The sequence below is a fragment of the Chiloscyllium plagiosum genome, unplaced genomic scaffold, assembly GCF_037043375.1.
Source record: "Chiloscyllium plagiosum isolate Xiang-an unplaced genomic scaffold, Cpla_swu_hap1 HiC_scaffold_2, whole genome shotgun sequence".
In the NCBI taxonomy this organism is placed as follows: domain Eukaryota; kingdom Metazoa; phylum Chordata; class Chondrichthyes; order Orectolobiformes; family Hemiscylliidae; genus Chiloscyllium; species Chiloscyllium plagiosum.
The window spans coordinates 50,475,759-50,501,243 of NW_028270140.1; the positions used below are offsets into that span (position 1 = coordinate 50,475,759).

The 25,485-nt window shown below is 42.2% G+C and overlaps 1 protein-coding gene across 24 annotated transcripts in view; it reads right to left on the bottom strand.

The window, feature by feature from the left end:
* Positions 1-25,485, bottom strand: part of LOC122562121 (receptor-type tyrosine-protein phosphatase delta) — a 2,484,958-nt gene that overhangs the window by 572,637 nt on the left and 1,886,836 nt on the right. For 23 of the 24 annotated variants that reach the window (XM_087996666.1, XM_087996678.1, XM_087996656.1 and 20 more), the window contains one exon: positions 23,602-23,633. The gene's annotated coding sequence lies outside the window, so the exon portion shown is untranslated. Of the gene's footprint in view, positions 1-12,158; positions 12,620-23,601; positions 23,634-25,485 lie in introns of those variants that run through there. The other variant, XM_087996668.1, reaches the window with a different exon arrangement.

The window sequence follows — 25,485 nt, forward strand, 5'->3', positions numbered from 1 at the left end:
TGCTTTAAATCAGGTAGTTTGACGAATCAAATTGAATCTGAAATGTAACACCTCACATTTCCCTTTAAAATAAGAAAACGTTTGGGTCCAGACTATCTTCTGAATATTTTGAAGGGGTTTGGTCTCGTCCATAAAATTATGAATAGCAGTTAATTATCCCTACACTCCAGGCAAAGTAAGGGAAAAACTACTCTCAGTTCAAGTGCTGCCAGACAATTACTATCAAAAGAAACCATGACAAACAAAATTTCTGTCAACCTGCGAAGAATCTCAAAATCAATTGTTCAACTCTAATGTAAGGCTATTGAAAAGCAACTGTGATGGCCACAAGATTCTATGATCCACTTTCACAAGGGAAGGGATCAATTTTAAATTACTCTTGTAATGACCAACTGAGGTGGTGGGTGAATAAAAGAAAAGAGGGACCAGTTCATCCCTCTATCTGAGAGCTTAACCATTTGGGGTGTTCCATCTGGAACCATAAACTGGAGGACGTCATCCAGGATCAGGCCGCAGCAAGGGTTAAATAGCCTGCTCCTGTCCCTATGTTACTATTTTCATTCACTTCTGATTTCTCGTAATGTAATGCAATAACTCTATTGAATTCCATTACCTCCCATGAGTCTTGTGCTTTTTTCTATTTCAAATGTTACATTTTGCCACCAGCAAATCATAAGCAGCCTCATGAATTTACTTTACCATTATTTCTGTTGAGGAAAGAAGACCATTTAACTTGGTTGTCATTTTTAAAATAAAACATATCAGAACCGAGATTTGATGCGCTTCAGTGAAAGAGAATGCATTCTGAAGGATGTTCAAAGGAATGTTTGGACACAGATAACAGTTAAAAGAAAAATGGATGTATGATCTGCTATTTAGCCCTGAGACTTTTGACTGCGCCAGCAATTTGCAAGCTCCCTGGGCCGTTTGTGTTAAAGCTTTCAGCTTTCACATCACGAAGCTGAAAAAAGCTGAACATTACAGTAATAAAACTATTCAAGCAGAAAGAAAAGTTGCATTAAACTTTAAAAAGTTTATGCCATAAAAGTCATTAAACACTTCAGTGGCTTCCTGTTTACTCTTTTCTTTCCTGCAAATTTTTGTTGTTAAAGAAGATCACACATTTTTAAACGTTTCTCACAAAATGTTAAATTTTATATTTCATTTTATCCTAGATTTATTGCCTCCTTTCCTGAAACATAGTTTCATGTACAGTGGCTTAACAACAGAGTGTCTGATGTTCCATTACAGCTAAAAATTGCTGACAATTCAGAAAACAGCCTGACGATCAGGATGGGGACTTATCCACTTCCCACCCGATATCCACATGCACACTTTTCAACAGGATCACTAGGCCGATGTTCAGGAAAGAGAGAGAGGAAAGAAAAGAGAAAACGATGAATAATTTTTCCACCTTCCACCCTGAGGGCACGGAGACCAGCTGGAGTGCCTTAACAGCTGCTCTTGACTGTTTCCCAGCAAAGAACCCAGTGTCAAGTCTGGAACCCTCCTGGGCTCTGTGGCCATTTAAAGTAGAGCTCAGTCTTTTCAGTAAATGGAATTTTTCTTGAGGGAAATTAAAATGCCATTAGCCATGACCCACTGGGAAGCTGATTTATTTTCAATGCGCTGTCAACCTATTCCAAAGTTTAGCAACATCACTTAATTGGTGCGCAGGGACTCTGGGACCTGGCCAGTGATCAAAACCCAAAACTTCATTCCCAGTAGCCACCTGAAGGGCAGGGGTCAAGGCTAACAAGTCACAAGACAAACACTATATGCATTTTTCAAATGTAAGAATGCCATTTCTACCATTTTAAGAGTTGTGTCTCTCATAGTCCAGAACTTGCCACCAAGCGTTAAGACAATTAGAAGAGGCAACCCCTCTACAAATTTAACTTCCTGGTCTCAGGTGGATGCATTTCTTCACTTGCATCCTGCTGGTATGGGTGAGTGGGGAGTGTTGGAGTGGTGTGGAGGGAAGTGGATCTTTATTTTACAGGTGACAGCTGCAGCAGGCACCACCAGGAGAGGTAGACAATGCTGAGGCAGGCAGGAGACAAGAGCCAAGGCAACATTTGAAAATCAAAAGGCCTTGTCCTGGAAGGGAAACTCATCCTGGAAGGTCATTGGTCACATGAGTTGGTTTCCCTGCCCCTTACCATATGCTTCAAGAAACCATTCCCCACAAACCTTCTCTGTGCCACACCTCAATCCCTCTCTGACACCCCCCCCCCCCACTGCCCCAAGCCTATTGGTCATAGACCTCCTTCCACAACGGAATCATGGGTGGTGAAGCACTGGTGAAAGACCAAAAAACACTCTTAATTATTTAGAGTCACAGATTCATGAGATGTTCAGCACAGAAAATGACTTTTTGATCCAACTCGTCCATGCCGATCACATATCCTAACCTAATTTAGTCCCATTTGACAGCACTTGCTCCATATCCCTCCAAAACCTTTCTATTCAAATACCCATCCAGATGCCTGTAATTGTACCAGCCTCCACCACTTCCTCTGGCAGCTCATTCCATACACACACCATCTTCTGCGTGAAAAAGTTGCCCCTTAGATCCCTTTTATATTTCTACCCTCTCACCATAAACCTGTGCCCTCCAGTTCTGGACTCTCCCACCCCAGGGAAAAGAATTTGTCTTTGTATCCTATCCATGCCCCCCCCTGATTTATAAACCTCCATCAAGTCATCCCTTAGCCTCGGACACTCCAGTGAAAACAGCCCCAGCCTATTCAGACTCTCCCTTCAGCTCAAATCCTCCAACTCTGGCAACATCCTTGTAAATCTTTTCTGAAACCTTTCAAGTTTCACAACATTCTTCTGATAGAAAGGAGACCAGAATTGCATGCAATATTCCAAAAGTATTTAGAAAAGTTCCGAGTTCCTTAAGTAACATTTCTATCTCAACCAACAGATTATTCGCTTTCTGCGCTGTGCACAAACCTACCCCCAGTACTTGGCCTATTGTTTAATTACAGGGACTGCTAATATTCCTTAAAAGTGTTGGTTCATCCTCCCAGTGATTTTATTAACCTATCCCTCCTCTTAACCAGCAAGAAGAGATTTTATTAAGTTTAATTATGATCAGATTTTCCTTACAATGGAAAGGAAGATGCTGGGGTTCAGAGCATGGGATGGGTAATGATGGCACAGAAAGGGCAAATTGACTAAAGTAGAAAGGTTGGGTTTCTATCCAACAGGTTTTATAAAATTGCCTTTGATGAAACATATAAGATTCCAAGGAGCATTGACAGAGAGGATGTTTCTACTTGTGGGAGAATCAAGAACTAGACGTCACTGTTTCAAAATAAGGATCCCCCATTTATAACAGGGGTGAGATAAAAGATTTTCTCATCCTCCCACAAAAAAGGTAGTGGATACAGTCTTTGAGTATTTTCAAGGCAGAAGTAGATCAATTCAGATCAGCAAGTAGTGAAAATTTATCATGACAGCTAGAAATGTGGGGAAATCAGTTCAGTCATATTCTTATTGAATGGCGAAACATACTCAAAAGACCAAGTCAACCATTTCTGCTACTAATTCATATGTTTATAATCTATGGATGAGTTCAACAAGAATGGAGGAGAAAGCTTCTGCGTTATAAACTCCCAAAAATAAGTCCTGGTTGCTGCCAATGATGCAGAGTTTGGTTATGCAGAATGGAAGGTGACTGAGACTACAATGTTTTTAAACATTCTTCTATTTCAGTGAGAGACATTGACTTCAAAACAGTCACTCTGTTAAATTGTCATTTAAAGACAATTTTGTGCAGGAAGGAAATTTACACTTCATATTCTCTTGAAGAGATTGGGCAAGGTCAAGCTCAATGGTGTTATTTTCAGAATTTTGGTGATATTTCTGGTGAAGGGTTCGAGCCTCATGGACTTCAAGAAACCAGAGAATAAAACCATTGTCTGGCCCAAAATTATATAGTGCACATTTACTGGCTTTAATAAGCCACCTTAACAGTGCCACCTACAGATGCATCTTAAGTTTATCCAAACCATTCACCATTCTCTTATATATCATCTCTTCATTTGTTATTTCTTGACATTTTGTTTGACATTCCAGTTTACTCCCCTGCAGAGAACTGGTGGAAAAAAACAACACATATTGCCTCCATAGCAATTTCATCAGTTTAAAAAAAAAGAGAATGATGTAATTTGGACAAGAATTAAACTGAAACCGCGAGCTCATTTATCCGTACGTGTAGCACGAACAAAAAGAATTCTCCCCAGATCCCTGATGACCCAAACTACCACAGAACGCAACAGCCAGAGGAGAAGCAAATTATCAAGAAACCGTCGCTGTAATTAAACAGTCAGAACAGCATGGAACACACACAGAAAAAAGACTGCCCCACTAGGGTTCAATTTCCCTTAAAAACTGATAGGCAGAAATCCATTTCAAATTGGTCATTACAAATGCTTTCTGAAACCAGATCAAAAATTCAACAATCCAATGAAATTTTAAAAATTAGTGTTTAGTTTGGGTCGAAAACAGGGCACCTGACATGTAAATAGCGGAATCGGAACATGAAAACCAATGAAACATGAAAATAGTGCACCCACACGATAAATGGAACAAATAAAATCCACTATGCTCTGTCCTGCTCTTTAATGAAACGCTAAAATCACAGAAAACTTGTTAAGTCTCTGAACGTTATGCAGAGACTTTTCAAATGTACCTCTCACATAAATAGCAATAGAAATGATTGAACAGCATCACTTTTGGAAAGACCACCCAATTCACGAGTATGTCAACAAAACTATCTAATCACGTATTTTCTGTACATCTCGAACACATTGTTTGAAGCGGCAAAATTAGGGGCACACTTACTACTAATGGTACAGCGTGCTCTCTTATTACCAGAAATCTGTCCACAATTTAGTCCAGCCACTATACAGGAAATAGTTAAGCACATCCAGCCAAAATGCCAGTGGTGAAATGTAAAAAGAACACTCTCATTCCAGTGTTTAAATTACCTGAAAGATATTGGAGGACAGCCATCAGTGTACTACTATCTCAGAAAAGAAGTGGAAGAGATGAAAAGAGAGAAGGTGGGTGGGGAGAGAGAGAGAGAGAGAGAGAGCGAGCGCACGAGTGAGACAGAAGCACTCTGTAAGATGGCTCTCCAAGCAGTGTTCTCCTACCATCACTGCTTCTATCCACAGAACCTCTCGGTCGCTTGGGGACTTGCTTTTGCTCATTGCAGAAAGCGATGCTTGTTTTTTTTTAAACTGAGGTGCATGCTTCTCGTTAAAAAAGAACATTCAGATCACCCAAAGCTGCTATGTCCGACACTTCTATCTCTTAACCAGCTGATTTAGTGCTGTAGAGGCTCTTCCAACTGTGAAGGATAATTAGCAGCTAGCTCTTACAAGCTGGATCAAACAAAGACTCAGGTCACCAAACACACAGCAAACAATTTTAACATTCACAGTATTCCTTAACCTTTTGAAAAAAAGGTCTTGTCTATTCACATTAGAGATTCACTTAGAGATTCAACCAATATTAAAAAAATCTTAATTTCATTTTTCTATTTAGATGTCTCATTATGTGCAAGTTTGATCATGTGCAATGTCCCTGCACAATCAGACCAAACACACACAGAATCCTATATGATGAACGCTGAAGCACAGAAATGCTACCACTGTCTCCGAAAGAAAAGGATATGCTGTACCTGCCATCGTATGTCTTCACACATTTCCACCAGTCAGAGAGAGAGTGTAAGTAAATCCTTCACTATAGTTTCATTCTCAAGGTAAATATTTCAAACAAGAAGTTTCAGTGAAATTAAAACAGACAATGATGGCACTGAATCAGTCCATTATCCACAACTTTTGTGATCAATTCTCTGCCTAACTACTGACTTTCACAAGACCCAACAATACAAGAGGTTTGAGCACATTTTCAAGGCACCACATGCAAAATTGCACAAAAAAGCATTTGTAATTCCTGATCTCCATCAATACTACTGACCTCCGTGCAAACCTCACAACTGGCTACAGACATCCAGCATTCATCACCACATATGAAACCTAATCTTTCAGAGACGGACAGCTGCATGTGGCAAGGGCTAGAACTGTTTTTTTTTGTAACTGGGTGCTGATGAACAGCAGGATGTGTCAATTATCAGGAACAACACTAACACTTTAATTGTAAGATTCAAAATGATAAAGTCATTTAAATGTATAAATTTGAATTCTGAGTGAACACATCTGTTCTGTATATTCAGAAAAGCACAGACTTCTTTTTAAAAATTGACCTGCACTTAGCACTTGGTTGTAATATAAATATTCAAAGTGACGTCAGGTAATATTTCCATACATGTAAGTCTTCGTTTTCCTCAAAAAAGAAATCTTAACAAAAATTAGCTATTATAGCACATTGTTGCAAAAAAAAGCTATTAGAAAGCATTACATCAATTGTAAATATAAAGCTGAGCTTAAGTCTTCTTACTAGTTATTGAGTCTGAACAATCAGCACGACAAAAGAACTCTGGACAGACTGATGGATGGTTTAAAGCTAAATTCAGTTAGTGAAATGGCAAACTGGTGAACATTGGTTTACTTGTGGAATGTGTAGCACTTCCTTAACAGTAAGATTCACTTTCGAACAGAACGAGCACAAATTTTGATCCTGCAGGGAGGTTACTCACCAACTGTTACTGCTACCTCCGAAAGTCAATTGTTCCTTTTCAGCTTCTAATTCATATTTTAAAACAATATGAACCAACTGGAAAACTTATTGTGCCACAATTTACACTCTTATTTCCTAAGATCTTGTTATGTTCAGATCAATGTTCAGAACAGTTATTCAACATTCCTTGTTTACTGACTGACTTACTTCAGGAGAAAATTCACATTTGTTGCTCTTTTGAACTTGAATATTTGTGACGCCTTCGAACATGCCAAATAAATGTTTCTGTTCCTTACTCTTTGATGACCCATTTTATTAAACCTTAATTCATGTCAAATCTTTTGATTAAATGTAATTGTTGCCAATTTGGCTACGCTTGTTTTTTTTACCACTGGCTTCATTTTTCCGATTTAAATGAATGGTACACGAGGATAGGGGTAAATAATTCATAACATTCAGAAAAATAGAAGTTTTCACAGCATTGTAGCAAAGCAATTTCATTTTCAAAGATTAAAAAAAAATTGGAACTATTTTGGATTGAAAAGTTCAAGAAAACTGCAAATGCAGCAAAAGTTGTAATGCTAAATATAGTCACATAGCTTTAAAATGGAATAACTGAGTAGAGCAGGAATTGTTGTGTGCTATTCAGTCTTGACTGCATCGAAATGCTCCACCTACCAAAACATTCATCAATCATAGAGAAAAATAATACTCTGCATGAACACAATGTTAGAGACATTGAATACCACTTCAAATCAAGATAGCATTTGCCTTGATGAAGGGACACAAATACAATGCAAGCTGCTCTCCAGGCTATGTATTGGTCAAAACTTTACCTTTTGTGATTCAATACTATATTTTACCAAGTCCTTTCTTGGGAATTTTAGGCTGTGCTTGGACAAAATTGTTTGTTACAGAACTAGCAATGTAACCACTGCATTCCAGACTGAGCCCTTGGTTAAATGCTGAAGAAGGTACAGCTCAATGGCTCTAAAAATCACCATCAAATTTGTGTGTTACTGTATATCCATCACGGAGAAGCTTTCAGTGCAGCCAGTCAGAGGAAATGGTTTGTTTTTGCTCTGGGGTTGTAAATCATTGATAATTTATGAGTGAAAATTTTTAAAGCACTGACTTTATTCCGCCCAATGGTTGTAGTTACCCATTCAGGAAAACGTGCAGTTGATTCACAAACACATCACTGCCTCAATTCTAAAAGCTATCAGAAACATCTGTAACCAGATTAAAATAAAGGTTCCATAAGCAAAGATGGGGAGAAGAAAATGTAAAGGCTTTTTTCAACACCAATGTCTCACTGAAGATTTGGTCTATATTTCACGTGCGTCTTCTCTCAGAAAAATCATACACCTGTTAAAATCAGTGCTGCTTGCACAGATGGGATGGCTGTTACAGCACAATTATTTACTGGATCACAGGCTTGTCTCTGATCACCAATAATTGAATCCAAATTGTCATACCTGTGCTTGTAAAAATGATTAAAAATGATCAAAGTCAGAGAGTTTGGTATATTTTTAAATAATCAGTTGAGCCTCTAATCTTTGTTTGTATTTTTCACAGGAAGGGGAGTTCACTTCATCTTCCATCCTACTTCTGTGAGCAAGACTTTATTTTATTTATATCAATGCAAAACTTCTTAGATAAATTACAATATTTCAAAATTACCTGCAGGTACAGGACAAAGCTGTTTATTAAACATGTATTAGTATTTAATGGAACAAAATTTATATTTAGAAACAACTCAGCATTGCAAAAATATACCTGAAAACAGAGCAGCATGGACATAAATGCAATGCAACTTTTACATTCAAAAATGGCCCCAGGTTGTCTTCAGGAACAGATAGTACAATAAGCTGGCGCCTGCTGGAGCTGTGGATAAAGCTGATGGAGCAGAGAACAGGCATAAAAGGTGGACGGTATTTGAAGGATTGTTGGCTGGCAATGCTCAGAGAGGGAGGGAGCCTGGAAGGGAGCAGAAAGGGCAGAGGAGCAAGTACACAGAGGAGAGATGAGAGGAGAGAGTGGAGACAACAGGGAGGGAAGAAGTGGGAGGTGGGCGGAGAGAGGGAGGGGGTGGAGAGCAGAGGAGTTTGAGGGGGAAGAGGGGAAGGTGAGGAAAGAGGGGAAGGGGGGCAGGGGGAGATAGGGGGAGGGGGAGATAGGGGGAGATGGGGGAGGGGGAGATAGGGGGAGATGGGGGAGGGGGAGGGGGAGATGGAGGGGGAGGGGGAGGGGGAGGGGGAGGGGGAGGGGGAGATAGGGGGAGAGGGAGGGGGAGGGGGAGAGGGAGGGGGAGGGGGAGGGGGAGGGGGAGGGGGAGGGGGAGGGGGAGATAGGGGGAGAGGGAGGGGGAGGGGGAGAGGGAGGGGGAGGGGGAGGGGGAGGGGGAGGGGGAGGGGGAGGGGGGGAGGGGGAAGGGGGGAGGGGGGAGGGGGGAGGGGGGAGGGGGGAGGGGGAAGGGGGGAAGGGGGGAGGGGGAGGGGGGAGGGGGGGGGAGGGGGGGGGGGAGGGGGAGGGGGGAGGGGGGGGGAGGGGGGGGGAGGGGGGGGGGAGGAGGGGGAGGGGGGAGGGGGGGGGGGAGGGGGAGGGGGGAGGGGGGGGGGGGGGAGGGGGGGAGGGGGGGGGAGGGGGGAGGGGGGGGGGGAGGGGAGAGGGGGGAGGGAGGGGGAGGGGAGGGGGAGGAGGGGAGGGGGGAGGAGGGGGAGGAGGGGGGGGGGGGGGGAGGGGGGGGGAGGGGGGAGGAGGGGAGGGGGGAGGAGGGGGGGGGGGAGGGGGGGGGAGGGGGGAGGGGGGGGGGAGGGTGGGGGGAGGGGGGAGGGGGGGGGGGGGGGGAGGGGGGGGGAGGGGGAGGGGGGGGGAGGGGGAGGGGAGGGGGAGGGAGGGGGGAGGAGGGGAGGGGGGAGGAGGGGAGGGGGGAGGAGGGGAAGGGGGAGGGGAGGGGAGGGGGGAGGGGGGAGGGGAGGGGGGAGGGGGGGAGGGGGGGAGGGGGGAGGGGAGGGGGAGGGGAGGGGGGAGGAGGGGAGGGGGGAGGAGGGGAGGGGGGAGGAGGGGAGGGGGGAGGAGGGGGAGGGGAGGAGGGGGAGGGGAGGGGGGTGGAGGAGGAGGGGAGGGGGGAGGGGGAGGGGGGAGGGGGGAGGGGGGAGGGGGAGGGGAGGGGGAGGGGAGGGGGAGGGGAAGGGGGAGGGGGGGGGAGGGGGGAAGGGGGAGGGGAGGGGAGGGGGGAGGGGGAAGGGGAGGGGAGGGGGGGGAGGGGAGGGGGGAGGGGGAAGGGGAGGGGAGGGGGGAGGGGGGAGGGGAGGGGGGGAGGGGGGAGGGGAGGGGGGAGGAGGGGGAGGGGAGGGGGGAGGAGGGGGAGGGGAGGGGGGAGGAGGGGAGGGGGGAGGAGGGGGAGGGGAGGGGGGTGGAGGAGGAGGGGAGGGGGGAGGAGGAGGGGAGGGGGGAGGGGGAGGGGGGAGGGGGAGGGGGGGAGGGGGGAGGGGGAGGGGAGGGGGGGGAGGGGGAGGGGAGTGGGGGGGAGGGGGAGGGGAGGGGGAGGGGGGGAGGGGGGGAGGGGAGGGGGGGAGGGGAGGGGGGGAGGGGAGGGGGAGGGGGGGAGGGGAGGGGGGGAGGGGAGGGGGGAGGAGGGGAGGGGGGAGGGGGAGGGGGGAGGGGGAGGGGGAGGGGGAGGGGAGGGAGGGGAGGGGGCGGGGAGGGGGAGGAGGGGGAGGAGGGGGAGGGGAGTGGGAGGAGGGGGAGGGGAGGGGAAGGGGGAGGAGGGGGAGGGGAGGGGGGAGGGGAGGGGGAGGGGAGGGGGAGGGGGAGGGGAGGGGGAGGGGAGGGGGAGGGGAGGGGGAGGGGAGGAGGGGGAGGGGAGGGGGAGGGGAGGGGAGGGGAGGGGAGGGGAAGGGGGAGGGGGGAGGGGAGGGGAGGGGAGGGGGAAGGGGAGGGGGGAGGGGGGAGGGGAGGGGAGGGGGAAGGGGGGAGGGGGGAGGGGGAGGGAAGGGGGAGGGGGAGGGGGAGGGGAGGGGGAGGGGGGAGGGGGAGGAGGTGAGGGGAGGGAGGGGAGGAGGGGGAGGGGAGGGGAGGAGGGGGAGGGGAGGGAAGGAGGGGGAGGGGAGGGAGGATGCAGGGGAGAATGAGCAACGCAGGATGGAGTGGAAGGTGAATGAAGGGGTTGGGGATTGGGGCAGGGGAAGAAGGGCAAGGGCCGGATGAAGTAGAAGTAAGGGTAGCGGGGGCGGGGGGAGACGGCAGGGGTGTGGTATGGAGCAAGTGAGGTTGGTCAGGAAAGGGGTGGAAGGTGAATGGAGTACGGGGTGGGGGGAAGGGGCACGGGGGTGGGGAGGCAGAGCTGGAGGGGGACATGTGGGAGTCGGTGAAGGAGGAGGGCATAAGGAAGTGGGGTTGAAGGACTCGGGTGGTCTGGTGGGAGGATAGACAGCCCTTCTCTCCATGTCACGGGCTCCTATGTGCACCTCTCACACACTCTCTCTGTACCGAGAGGAAGGAACAACTCCTCGCCCAGACTGTTAGTTTGTTTCCCTTGAGGACGGGAGAGTGAGAGAATAAAAGCAGCAGGCTCCGGTGAAGTCTCGGTGCGTGTGGAAACACACTGTCCATGTGGTTGTCAGAGAAACAAAGAATCCACTCGCGGCCGTGCACCTTGACAAATGGGAAATGTGAGCTTCTGGTGAAACGACTGGGGTCTCTCCCCCCTTTCACTCCGGCCACATCCACACTCTGGCTGAGTGGGGGGAGGGGGGTGATTTCAGGCTCCATTTTTAACCCTTCATTTCCCATTGTGAAACACAGAGGAAATTTTGCTAACCAATGTATTCCGAATGTAAAGGACGGGGAAGGTGGATAAGAACATTGACATAACTTGACCCGGGGGGGGAAAAGTCGATGTGCAACTGGCGAATTCTAAAATCCGTCTCTCACCCCCACCAAAAAAAAATGGAGCTGAAGTCCGGCTGGAGTTTGATGTGAGGGTCCCTCCACCACAAGAATAGAGAGAGAGAGAGAAGAAACAGCGTTTGGAAATATATTCAGGCCGCCACTCGGGTATGTCCTGAAAATACCCGAGCAATCTCGGAAAGAGTTCAAATCCTCTCTCCGCGGTATATTTTTAACCTCGATGTTGCTCTATAAACATACTTCTCACATGGGAAGGGGGGGTGTTGGAATATCCCACAAAAGGGAGTCTAAGATTATTTCCCAGTGCACCCGCACTTTTATGCTTCACCTTTTTTTGAATGTGGAAACTACAGCGAAATATACTAGTTTGTTCTTCTTTTGTAAAACAAACATAAATGTGAAATAAACCAGTATTTTTGCTCTCCCTGCTTGTAGAGACATTCATTCAACAGATCAGGAATATCCAACTCCGAACACAATCACAGCAAACGCAAAAGAGCAAACAGGACTGTTAACAAGAAGCTGCTGCTGGGCTTCTGCATGAGAACGGAGAAAGGGTTATTTTTCAAGGGAAGGGCTTTTACCTCGGCATTGTCGAGCTCGGTCAGGAGTTAGCGGCAGAAACCGCCGCTTTCGTCTCTCTCTCCACCAGCATTAATCCAGGGCTGCGGGCTCCGGGGGCCCCCCGACTAATCCAGCATCCAGAACGGCTCGCAGCTCTCTCTCTCTCTCTCTGTCCTCGGCAACACCGGGCGGGAAGGAAAACGGCGATGGAATCCTCCCCACCCCCACCCAAAACAAAATAATCTGTTCTCAGGGTGTGTGACAGCTTTCAGAGAAAGCAGTATGCGTGTCTAGGAATCCCCCTCCTCTCTCTCTATTCCCCCCTCTGCCCACTCCTCTCAGCGCTATGCTGTGCGGATCCCAGACATGCCTGTTGGATATATCTGTACAGAGATTTTTTTCTGTTTAAAAAAAAATCTGGCGGCTTTTCTCTCCAGGATCTCCTCACTCACTCATTCTCTCTTGAAATCTCCGAGATACTCTGGAGGGAGGAGGAGAAGGAGGAGAGGTCAGTCCGCTGACGTCAGGCACATCAGGATACACCAGTGCTTCTCAGTCTCTCTCTGTTTCCAGCCTACTCCACTCATACACTCAACTCCAAAACCAAGGTATCTCTGACCACAAATCTAAATGCCCCACCACAGCTCGAACAGCATGCCATACTAAACCAGTGTATATATCCCCATCGCTTCTACGCAACACACAAACTCAAAGTCAGCTGCAGGCTTTGTTTTTCTGTTGTAAATTCCATAACAACAGCCTCTCTCAGTCCCGGGCTTCTGAGCTGCACAGAAATACACTGAACTGAACCTCTTTCTACGACACAGCTCCATCTCGATACAGTTCGGACCGGACTCCGGTGTTATAAATCAAACAAGGGAACGGCAAAAGCACAACCTGAAAGATGTGGGTTCTGATCAGCCAAGCTTGTCTTTATATAGCGTCTTCTACAGGAGCAATATTAGACAGAAACTTTGGCGGAAAAAGAGACGTGTTGCCAAGGGTTTTCGCTTTGCACTCGTTTGGGCCAATGCAAGAATGTCAATTTTCAAACGCTTACTACAAGTTAATGACACTTTTAACAAAGATAAATAATTCAAGTCACTTCAGAGAAGCAGTCAAAACAAATGTGATACTGAGTCTTACAAAGTAGGGTCCAGTGACTTTTCTGCACTCGGAACGTTAAAACTGCTTTTTCTGCACAGATACTGCCAAACCGACTGAGATTTTCGGCAATTTGTGTTTTTGTTTAAGATTTCCAGCATTGCCAGTTCTTTTATTGTTTATTAAGAGAGAAAACCTCTTAATATTTATTCTCTCAACTGTTTATTAAGAGAAAAAACCTGAGTCAAACATGTGGGCTTAAAGATCACTTGAAAGGAGGAACAGTTATAGTGACAGGGGGTTTACGGATCAAGTTACAGAAGTTCTGGGTGCTACTAATGTTGGCACAAGTAAACTTGGAACAGGTCAAAGACCAAAATTGGAGTGGGGGGAGAACGCATGGGCAGAGATTCTGGAAAGTTATATATCATAATAGGGTTACATAAATAAGAAGGAATAAGGCAGTGAGAGATTCGAAAAGAAGGATAAGAATTTCCAAATTGTGGCATTGCCAGAGTCAAGCCAATGAAGATCAACAAGTCATGGGCTGATGGGTGAACAGAACACAATGCAGACAAGGAAATAGGAAATAAAGTTTAGAATGAGCTCAATTGCAAGGAGGGAGGAAAGTAAGAGCCTGGCCAGGATAGCAAAGCAATAGTCAAGCTTAGAGGCTTCAAAAGGAGAGATGAGAGTTTCAAATGCAGATTGGCTGAGGCAGATTTAGAGAAGAGTGACGTTGCAGAAACTAAGTTAACTGCTTTTAATGACAGAGCAGACTCCATCAAGGTTGAGAGTAGTCTCGTTCAGTTCAAATCATGACAAGAGTGAGGAGTTGAGTGAGAAGGAAATAACATTTGTGGTAGGAACTTCAGAAAATGGGCTCAATCTTCCCAAAATTTGAATTATTTCCACAGGACATATGGCACAGAACCAGTCCATTTGGCTCAAGCAGTTCTTCGAATACTGTTTGTCATGCAAGCTAAAATACAATTTGCTAACATTGTTCTCTACACACTAAACATAGCTCCTAGAAAAACAGAAGACAAGAAGAAAAATTGTAGGTACCTATGTGCATAGCAACTCCAAATTATTTGAAGGAATTTCAACTCTAAGTATTGACAGTGAGGAGGCTTTGGTATCTGTCACACATTGACCTTCCTTTGTAGGAGGAAAAATGATCAAACATCAAATAAAAGCTGTCTACGCAACTGCTCATGCCCAATAAACTTTTGATTTTAAGAAACACATTCAGAAACACAGTTATAATCCAATAATTTCCCCAAAGTGCTAGAGTAATTACAGACTATTAGGTCATGGTAAAGTCATATCACAATTGATAGAAATGGATGGTTAGATGGATCAGCAAGAGTATAAGAAGAGCCCATAAAGTCTATTGATGCTCATGTCTTTACACTGACACACACAGGTAGGAAAATTGCACAGCTGTGTTCTTGGCATCAACATGTGAAGGAGATTCAAAGCTTGAACCCCTTTCAAGAGTAACTGTAGCATCACTGAACAATTATATTTATTCCAAAAACAAACCAAATTAAAATATTCTTGTATTCGAGGTATTTCATCAATTACCTGTCAAAATGTTTATTATTTAACAGTTTCAGAAATAATTTTTCACAGATTATATGAAAGAAGGGGGAAATGTTCAATTAAAATTTGGACTTTCTCCCAAAGCATTGTCTCATGATTATAGCAAATGGTCAGTTTCTATGCTTATTCCATGACATGGCATTGGTACGCCACAAAATTAATTGTTTTTTTTTGCATAGCATTATTTAATAGACACTATGTAAGTTGACATTATGTTCTCTAATCAAGTCCAAAGGTTGGCAAACATATCACTGGATTGTTATGATCCAGCCAAAAGTAATAATTACATTGCTTCACAAGGAGGACACTGGCAGAATCACAATATCAGCACGAAAACTTTTTCATATGAACAAAATGTCCTGATTTCCTATCACTTGCTTTCTTGAACATTCAAACCTATCTTTGATAACACTTATACAGCAGAGATATTGTACCCTGGTTAACATATGGACTGAAAAACCCCAGCTGTGCCTTTTGAAATTATGGAAATGTATAAAATGAAAAAAAGACATGTTTTAGTACCCCAGATTTTAAGACATTAAAAAAGCATTAACATGAAAATCAAATTATTTTGTATCTTTAATACCACATTAAAAAGATATTAATGCAGACGTTTTTTTCTGTTTAAGATTTTGCTTTCACCACATGTTCTAATAACAATTAGCACTTCAATGTTTATCCTGTTAGAGACCTACAATGAGTCACATATATGACCAAAGAAGACAAATCCAAAGTGATTGACAAATACGAAGTTCTCTCAGTATCTCAAGGACACCTCAATTACCAAATTTTACTGTATATATCCACCTTCCATTTCAACAGTTAAATTTAGATCCTTTACATTCTGTAAATTGGCTATGCAAGATAACTTACCACCCTTTTATTTAATATCAGTAAACAAAAAAGTATCTGGCAATTACCAAATTGTTTGTGGGAGCTTGCTGTATGCACATTGGCTTCAGCACCACAATATAACAATGACTGCAAAAAGTAATTTATTGCCTGGAAAGTTCTTTGGGATTTCTTGAGTTTTTGAAAGGTGCTATGGAAATGTAAGGTTTGTTTCTGCTTATTTCTGAATCCATCCAGAGCAGAGAACCACTGGACTGAATAACTGAAATCAAATCAGGGAATCACATAGCTTCAGGCAGTCAAATAGTTTTGGTATGGCCTAAGATTGAGCAGAATTAAATGGTATGTGGAGGATATGGGCTTGTTGAATTAAATAGGCTTTCTTTTTTATTTCAGGTTTTCTTGTAGCTAGGTAACCAGTAGTCAGATTCTGAGCTACTGGGCACAGAATTTTCACAGGTCCAGGAAATACCATATGATCAACCATTCCCCTTGGCATAAATATGAGGTGCTGTAATTTGGAAAGGCAAATCAGAGCAGGACTTAATGGTAAGGTCCTAGGGATTGTTGCTGGGCAGAGACCTTGAGGTGTAGGTTCAGAGTTCCTTGAAAGTGGAGTCCCAGGTAGATAGGATAGTGAAGGCGACATTTGGAGTGCTTGCTTTTATTGGTCAGCGCATTGAATATAGGAGTTGGGAGGTCATGTTGTGCCTGTACAGGACATTGGCTAGGCCACTTTTGAAACACTGCATGCAGTTCTGGTCTCCCTGCTATGGGAAGGTGTTGTGAAATTTGAAAGAGTTGATAGAAGATTTACAAGAATGTTGTCAGGGTTGGAGGGTTTGATCTATAACGAGAGGCTGAACAGGTTGGGACTGTTTTCCCAAGAGCATCAGAGGCTGAGGGCTGACCTTATAGAAATTTATAAAATCATGAGGGGCATCCAGAGGGTGAATAGCCAAGGTCTTTTCCTCAGGGTAGGGGAGTCCAAAACTAGAGGACATAGGTTTATGGTGAGAGGGGAAAGATTTAAAAAGGACCTAAGGGGTAACCTTTTCATGCAGAGGATGGTGTGTGTATGGAATGAGGTGCCAGAGGAAGTGGTGGAGGCTGGTACAATTGCAACTCTTAAAAGGCATCTGGATGGGTATATGAATCAGAAAGGTTTAAAGGGATATGGGCCAAATGCTGCAAAATGGAACTAGATTAATTCAAGATATCTGGTCAGCATAGACGAGTTGGACCAAAGGGTGTGTTTTCATGCTGTACATCTCTATGACTCTAAACAGTAGAGCAAGCTACTTTGTACATCTAACCACAGAATTGAATGCCCAACACTCACCATATGTTCCAGACTTTGCTCTGCAAAAGCACTCATTGAATTAGGATAAAGTCAGAATCGTATTGAGTTGCAGAATTTAACTCCCGAGGGAATGATCTATAACCAATGTCAGCCAGGGAGTCTGGAAACAAACTCTATCAAGCTCTATCATTGGTCGATAAGAATCCAGATTTGAGATTACAATCAGCTCCGTTCTAGATCTTACTGAATATAAGGAATATTTGCTGTATCAGACAGCCCGTTGCTTTTCATGTATGTATCAAAGAAGAAAGAGACGATGCACATGCAAAAGAAAAGAATGCAGTCCTTGATTTACAAATGCCGAATTTACAAACTAAATCCAAAACAGAATGTATTAACATTAATTTTAAAGATCTGACATGTGAATGCTTTCCCATACTTATGAACAGCTATTTTATTTTTGTCCTACATAGTGATTGTAGTGAAGTCAGTCAGGTGGATCTCATAGAATAAGAGTTCCCTGTTTGAAGCTGATGATCTGGTCCAATTAGGGAGCCCTGCTTGACAGAGAAAAACAGGAGTGTCAGAGGTTCTGTTCACTCTGACAGCTGGCTCTGAGGGAGCTGGATCAGTGTCAAGGACTCTCCACATGTAAATAAAGGGTGACTTGGTGTTGGGATACCAGCCTCTGTGGAGTTATGTTAACCTGGTACTGTTCCAACTTGCGTACAAATCAAGTTGCAAATGTACTCAAGGATGGAACCCATTTGCAACCCAGGGACTACTTGTATTATCATGTGGAAAGGGATAAAAAATACAACTTATTTCAGAACTATGCGGGATGGGAGGAAAGATTGCAATAAAATTACAGTGTCAAAATCCATTTGGCCCATCTGCTGAATGCTCTGTATGAGCCACCTCCCACCTTACTCTTACTAGTATCTCTCTCATGAGTTTAAATGTACCTATGCTATTTATAAAATGGATTCCAAAACTGCACATTGCTGTCATTTAAAAGGCGGTTTGTCAGGCTGATACTTCGATGAGCAAATTGGACTGGCTGAGATTGTTAGAGTTCAGGATGGCAAGAGGCGATTTGATTAACATTTATAACACGCAGAATGATCTTAACAGGGTGGACATGGAAAAGATTTCATAGCTGTTGAAGGAGTCCAGACCAAGGAGATGCTAATTTCAAATTGGGATCACCATTTTAGGTCAAAGATGAGGAGAATCTTTTTCTCTCAGAAGACTACGCATTTTTTGAACTCTCCTCCTCAGAAAGCAATGGAGGCAGGGTAATGTTTAAGACAAGGCTAGAGAGATTCACGATAGGCAGAGGAATCAAAGATTATCAGGGTAGATGGTAATGTGAAGTTGTAACAAAAACATAGAAGCCACAATCTTATTGAATGTCACAGCTGGCTCAAAGTGCTGAATGGTTTATTCTGTTCCTGATTTGTATGCTCATAGGTGGACAGTACTCCAAATCCTTCCAGCAGTGATCAGCAGTACTTTATTTGCTTTCTTTTATCATGACGTTCTTAACCTACATCACAACTATTCATGATTTGTAAATTAGTACTCCCAAATCACTCTATTCTTCAATCAGATTCAGTTACATCTTCCAAGGGGAATGGATCTGAGTTACTCATTTCACTAAATACATGCCATTATACACTTGTCTTGAAATTAATTTGCCAATTATACAGAAATTCTGCAAGGTTATTGATGTCATTTATTTTATTGCAATACTAACAGGTTGACACTTAACTGTACATGTAAATATCCACCAATGCAACAAATGAGGCAAAACACAGAGTACTGATATAGGTAACTGTGCTCTATATGGCAACCCAAAACGTTTGTACTCTCATATTGTTATGCACCCTTCAGTCTTCACATTCTGGTGTTTTCCTCCCTTTGCCCCATGATGGAACCATGGTTCAATTTGATTTTAACTTGAGAACCTGTCTCTGAGGGCCTTTTTTCTGTTAAAAACTCTCTGCTTTTGAAAACTTCCTCATAACTTTGTAAGATCATGAAGGGACTTGACAGAGCAGATATGGAAAGTATGTGTCCTCTCGTGGGAGAAACTAGAACTGGGGGTTACTATTTAAAAGTTAGGAGTCACCAATTAAAACAGAGATTATGCAAAAAACAAATCTCGGAAGGTGGTGATTTTTTGGTCTTTTCCAGAAAAGATAGAGGAAGCAGAGACCTTGAATATTTCTAAGGCAGAGGTGAATAGATTGCTATTAAGTAAGAGGTGAAAGGCTATCATTGGTCGATGAGAATCCAGATTTGAGATTACAATCAGTTCCGTTCGAGATCTTACTGAATAGCAGAGTAGGCCTGAGAGGCTGAATGGTCTACTTCTCTTCTTTTGTATGTACACATCTTTTCGTCAATGTTTTTGACCACACCTTCAAGTGTCTCCATAGATTGCCTGATTGTTTGTCTATTCTGATTTATCTATTTTCTTTCTGCCCCATCTCGCAAATCATCCTGCAACATTTCTCTGTGAACTGATGTGTAGAAATGGCAGTTTTACTGTTTGCTTATGATCGTTAGGCTGGAAGCAGATATTTTGTCATCATTCTGTGACTGCCAATGCTAACTGTCTATTTTCTGAACAGTTCATTTATAGCTCTTGCTAGATCATGGTTAACTTATATATGATTGGTTGCTGAACTTATTTTGAATCACAAAGTTTCAAATGGGCATTTGAGGCTGGAAGTGTGACCATCTTAAACTCACAGATACCCAAATATAATTGCTTCAGCTCCCTTGCTTTCTGTTTCAAGAATAAAGAAATAAATTATATTTATATAGCTCTTTTCACACTCTGAGGGCATCTCAAATTGATTTACAGCCAATTAAGTACTTTTCTAGTCAAGTTATTGTTGAACTATAAAAAAAACTTCATTTATAAAAAGTTACAATCTTTCCTTTGCAGATAAACAAGCCTCAGTTTTTGAGTTGCAAACTTATCCACATTCATTTTCAATGTTCTGAAACAGTCTTCCTCTCCCCTAAGTAACACACAATACAACAACATTGATCCAAATAAGTGTACGAGAATGGTTGTTTTTTCCTGAGGTCTACTTGAAATTTCACTTGCTGTTAAGTAATATCTACTCAAATAATTTCAACATCACTATCATATTATGAACAAATTATTAACATGGAATTCAATAAGAAAAAATCAAATATTTTCCAAAATTTTCTCCCCTATCTCTTCTCTCCTGTAGGCAGACACTTGTGTAGTGTATAGTTCCATAGGCACAAGAATGTATTCAAGGTTTGTGAGAAGATTTGTAGCTCGAGTGCTCGTTGTTGTGGTTCTGTGAACCAGCTCGGCGAACAGAATCACAACAGGGATGTATTGGACAGTGACTGTTGGCAGACTTGCTAATCACTGAGGAATAGAAATCATAATTGAGACACTCCTCCAATACATACACACACAAGCTAGACTCTGGTCAGAAATATGAATCTTAACAGTTTTTACTCATTTCGTGACTAGTAATAGTAATATTGTCTATGTTAGACTGACAAAATGTGGAAGAGACATAAGAATTCATTCCTAGCTTTTCACTCAAATTCAATATTATTGCATGTATCCATTGAGAATCTGGGGAACTAAGATATTCAATAAAAATTATAAATTACAATCATTTTTTTTAAATAATTCAATGAACCTTTAAATAAATCTTAACTGGCCATATTCTGAATTGTTTTAGGTTTGAGAATTGATCCCATCCAATCCATATTGTACTGTCATATTAATATGAGAGCATGCATACCTGAAGGAGATACTTCAACACCCTTTTGAGTTAGCAATAAGAATCACTGGATTTAGCGCGTTATTGAAAAGGGTGATGGTGATTGAAAGTGTTGAAGATCTAATTTCAGTTCAAAATTAAATATGCTTTAATTGATTTATTTTTCATCAAATTGAACCTTTAAAATGAGGCTGACCTTCTGATCTTTTGTTTGGTGAAAGAAACATTTAAGCTACAAATCCAATTAGAAATCTTCACAACTAGAACCAGTTTCAGAAGCAAAATAGTGTTAAAAAGAGTTGCTCCTAAGGAATTTAGTAACAACAATATTGTAAATTACTATCAGATGCATTTCTGGAATCCTTGCCCTGATATTTAGTAGCTGTGCTGGCTTATTACAGATGCTTTTTGTAAAGTTCCCATGCTCTTCATTGAGTGTGTAAGAACCTTCAATAATATTTCAGATTCCATTTTATAACATTTAATTTTCCTGGTATACAAAATATGATAATACACTTGAATATAAAAAAAATCACAACTTCCTCCACTTTCTACTATAGCTCTCTTGAGATAAGCTTTCAAGCTTTCAGCTGCTTTTTACAGCAGTTCTTTTTGCGATATATGCGCTTGGACTCTCCAGAAGAAACTTTATAGAATGATTGAATTTCATTCTAAGCTAGTCACTGAACTTAACTGTGCCAAAAGAAGACAATACTCTGGTAAAACATAACATTTAAATATTAAATGTGGCTGGAGAATGAAGGCATTCTAACATAAATAATAGTTATAAAAGTATAACAACAAAGGTACCAGTGGTTTGTTAGAAAGTGAAACAATTATCTTCATGGATCATCCTAGAGAACCCTGCTAGCTCTATCATAAAGGAAGATGTTCTGCATTATCATTGAAACTAGATCGGAAATACTCTAAAGGGACATAATTAACAGTTGCATATAGACATAATATTTATATTATTATTCCTGGAATCACAAAACACCAGAGTAATATGTGACACTGGCAATTAAATAGCTAATCTCATGCTGAACAAGACAGCGACACATCTGCAGAGACTTGCAGTAATCAGGAAATAGCTGAGACTACAGAGAGTTTGTCCTCAAAAGCGGAGGTGGCATTACAATGATCCAAGAAGACATTTTATAATGTTTGGAAAATTCATGTACAGACATAGGTCTTGTCAGGTTCACATCCATGTAATTTAGAATATGGATAGCCTAATCTGTGCAGGATCCTGGGTGAAGGAAGTGTTTACAGAGGCCTAAATTTCCTTAAATCAAACATAGTCACCAGCACTAAAATTATTTTCAATGTGAAACATTAGTTTTGTGACTCTGAGAATGCTTGCTGAATATTTCTAACATTTTTAGTTTTTAATTTTGGAGTTATAGCATCTGCAGTATTTTTCTGTTATTTTAATGCTCGTGAACAGGTTCCCTTTGCTCAATTCAATCCACAATGTACACCAGAACTGTATTGACCAAAGAAAAGTGAGTGAGACAAACACAGAAAATGTTGAAGAAACTCAATAGGTATGGCTGCATCTATGGAAAGGGAAACAGAGTTTTGAAAAATGCTGGAATTGTCATTTTTAAATTTATTTTCACACAGAAAACCCATTTTCCAACCTCTTTCAGTTCTGATGAGTCATACTGGACTCAAAACTTTAAATCTGTTTCTTTCTCCACAAGTGCCATCAGAACTTTTGAGTTTCTCCAGCATTCTCTCTTTGTGTTTCAGATTTCCAACACTCACAGTATTTTCCTTCTGTTATAAAAATAAATATTCATATTAAATTAGCTGGTAGACCTAAATAAATAAATATTTACAAGTTATACTCAATAACACTGATAGTACCAATTAGTTACCAGAGGGAACATTTTCAGTCAGAGAATATTTAGGTCAATAACTTTACAGCTGAAGTAGTAATTTTTGATTCCTTTATATAAGTGGTCTTGGGTAAAAACATAAAACCGTGCAAAGTGTTTGCATTGTTTGGTGAGCTAAATGCTATTTTTGACTTGATTCAGGAACCAGTTTTCATGTTAAACTGGTGTTCTCAATTTAAGAAAAATATGGAAATAATTGTCAATGAGTTACCTTACAGCTCCTCTTTTGGCATAAATGCATCGACAATATTGCAATGATCTTGAAAGGCCACAAAGGGGTTTCAAATTTTAATCAAAGTATGTGTTGAGTCTGCAAATCTCAAACCATTGCAAGGGTATGAGCTTGAGAGTCCACACTATCAATCCTCATAGCTATCTTGTGATCCTTGTTGGAACTGTTTATTTGAGGCGTAGCTTTAATAGATTTTAAATACAAAGAGGTAAAAACAATGACTGCAGATGCTGGAAACCAGATTCTGGATCAGTGGTGCTGGAAGAGCACAGCAATTCAGGCAGCATCCGACGAGCAGCAAAATCAAATAAAAGAGCCCACCGACACTTACTACTTATAACCTTAAAGACAGAACAGCCACTTAAAAGCAGACTAGTGCCTACAGAACCATACCAACATCTTCAAGACAGGAAATTAAAGGAGAAGGAAAAGAAACAGATCTGAACAAAACAGGGAGCAAAAAGAAAATGTGGCTCTGTTTCAAACCCACAGAAACAGTAAAATATTTAAGAATAATAATCAAAACAGTGCAATTCTCAGGACTCAGGTTCATTGTTTGAAGATAAATCTATCTCAGAAGTGCTTTGTATTTTGCAAGAGAAGGGAATAATTGACTGTTAACCATGCATTACATTTCTTATAACATAACTTATTTAGTTCAAATGGAAATACCTCAGGGTGAAGCAAAATTCAGCCATAACGACCTGCAAACAATCAGAAATTAGACATTAACATTCTGGTTTCAGAAAAGATGTTGAAACTTAGTTAACAATATTAATCATTAACTATAAATAGAAACAACATATTTTTTCAGGCAAAATAAACTGCATTAGCACCAGCTCATATCCTTTTACGACAGGAGAAGGGCTCCAATGACAGGCTGAATGAATACAGAGACAAAAGTAAAACCTATCATCTGCCTTACATTAGGCCTGACCATAATAGGCTCTTACTCTTATCTACAATGCATGATTAGAACAAATGTAAATCTGTGACACAAAATAAAAAGACAGAAGTCTTTTCAAACTATTGTTTTCTCAGCAATTCCAAGGCCATGTCATGAACTGGCTTTGAAATATTACATTGATCTCAGCTTTTGGAATTTAAAATTGATATTGTGAATTATAAAGTCAGAAAAATTCCAAGGGAAATTTTGAATAGCCCCTGAAAGTGGATTAAGGGACAATAGCGAAGCGTTAACCAAAGTCCTTTTCTACCTTACCAAGCAGCGTGCAAACTTTGTGCTGCCTACACATAGACATAATTGCAGCGTGCAACCAGTGCTGTATGCTCTGTTGAGTGACTGCACATTTTATCAGGAATGTAAAACAGTGAATGGTTAGTATGACTTCCAGCTAGACTAAAATCTGCCTGTAATTATTAAAGGGGAGTTAATTTTATTGGGGCAGATGCTGGAGGACACTTTAAAAGCATGTTTCAACTGAAAAGGGCACAACATAGCTAAGATTATGCTCTAAGGTTGTCTATGTAATGAAGATCATGGTGCAGGAGATGAACTCAAAGAGAGAAACCTTCTATCCACAAGATACAAAAGAGATCCTCCAATTAGATGTTTTGAAAGCAATAGAAATAAAAATGAAAATCACGTCATGTAGCACTGAGTCCTGGAAGGCATGGATGCAGCGCCACAAGAAGTTTAACGACCTTACACAATGATAAAAGGTCGGTGAATGAATCTTTGAATGCCCTATCTAAACATCTGCCTTTAGAATCACACTGTGCTCAATTTACCAAAACTTTCACCTTTCTTTTCACCAACCAACAGTCTCCATCAATCATGAATCATCCTCTCATATTCATACTTTCATATCACCTTCCCACAGTTAGCATTGCTGAAATCAGAACTGCACACCCACAGCTTGCACAAACAGCCAGCAATTCAACCATCACAAGCACATCACTGAAATACATAGCACCACTCTCAGTGAGGCACCTCCTCCTCATTTGCAGTTCAAGGAGACACACGACCCACAGACAGCAGCAAATAATGGGTACAGAACAGGCTGCATGTTCTCATCCGAGAAGTGGAAAAGTTATTCACTATGATTAGAGTGGCTTTGACTTAGGTTGTGGCCAGGAACAAGCATGAAACCATTAACGATTATGGTTTCTCATAGCAAATCTTCCTCACATACCTAATCTTCATCAGTCATCCCACAGTCTACGATCTAAAGTTGAAAATGGTGTAAGCATTTCTTCATCTCCGCCTACCCTGTGCCTTTTTTCTTTCAGACACTCTCAATTTGGCTGAGCAACAGCACAGGAATAAGAAATGGAAGAGGAAGAAGAGACTGAAGAAGAAGAAACACCATCACTTGAACTCACATATTCAGCCACCAACTCAGATATTCACATGGTAAGTACACTAGATGGTAGCTTTGTTGTCAGATCTTTCAACAGCAAGTACCAATGGCCCACAGCCAGGGTTGTGGGTAAAAGGAGCGATGAGATGCCAGTACAGTTCTTTGTTAGAGGGCAAGTGTGCACATATGTTCGGTTCAGAGGACTTTGAACAAGCAGAATACAGTAAAGGGC